We start from the raw sequence: 602 nt of genomic DNA on the forward strand, positions 1-602 counted from the left end.
TAACTGACTGAATGTATTCACACAAGTTGAATGTCAACAAATGGCACTTTTTAGGACTACTATTAATAAATTACTACAAAGACAGTGCATGTGAAATGACAGCTGAAATGACACACACACACACACACACACACACACACACACACACACACAAAGTAAAGCAAAGCAAAGCAAAGCAAACGCCACTAGAGCGCAATCAACTCATGGCTGGTTGTGTCAATTGTCATCTCAGATGGCTGCTCTCTAGAGTTTTTCCTGATCATGTGACCTAGTGAAATGATATGACTGTGTCCATACTAGGAAGGATGACTTTGCATCTCTGCCTTATCGGATTGGGACTGTAAGTTATTACAGTGTTTTACAATCACTTTTTTTTCTTCACACGAATTTCGGAACCTTGATTTTTCAAAACTCTAGACACAAAACTCACAACCAATGATAAAATTGCACATTTTTCAAAACTCAAACACTTTTTCCAATTGCTTGGATACAATACAGATAAAGATAAGATCATTTGTTCATTGAACTACAATCACCTGTTCAAAATGACACAACTAAACATCAAAGTTTTACCATTTCAAAATGCAGTTCACACATTACAC

The 602-nt window shown here is 36.2% G+C and overlaps 1 protein-coding gene across 1 annotated transcript in view; it reads left to right on the plus strand.

Moving 5' to 3' along the window:
• Positions 1 to 84, plus strand: part of slc2a2 (solute carrier family 2 member 2) — a 20028-nt gene extending 19944 nt beyond the window's left edge. Inside the window, exon 12 of the mRNA XM_024407548.2 lies at positions 1 to 84. This exon is cut by the window's left edge and continues 587 nt beyond it. The gene's annotated coding sequence lies outside the window, so the exon portion shown is untranslated.
• Positions 85 to 602: the final 518 nt, after the last annotated feature.

The sequence above is a fragment of the Oncorhynchus tshawytscha genome, unplaced genomic scaffold, assembly GCF_018296145.1.
Source record: "Oncorhynchus tshawytscha isolate Ot180627B unplaced genomic scaffold, Otsh_v2.0 Un_scaffold_339_pilon_pilon, whole genome shotgun sequence".
Classification (NCBI taxonomy): Eukaryota; Metazoa; Chordata; class Actinopteri; order Salmoniformes; family Salmonidae; genus Oncorhynchus; species Oncorhynchus tshawytscha.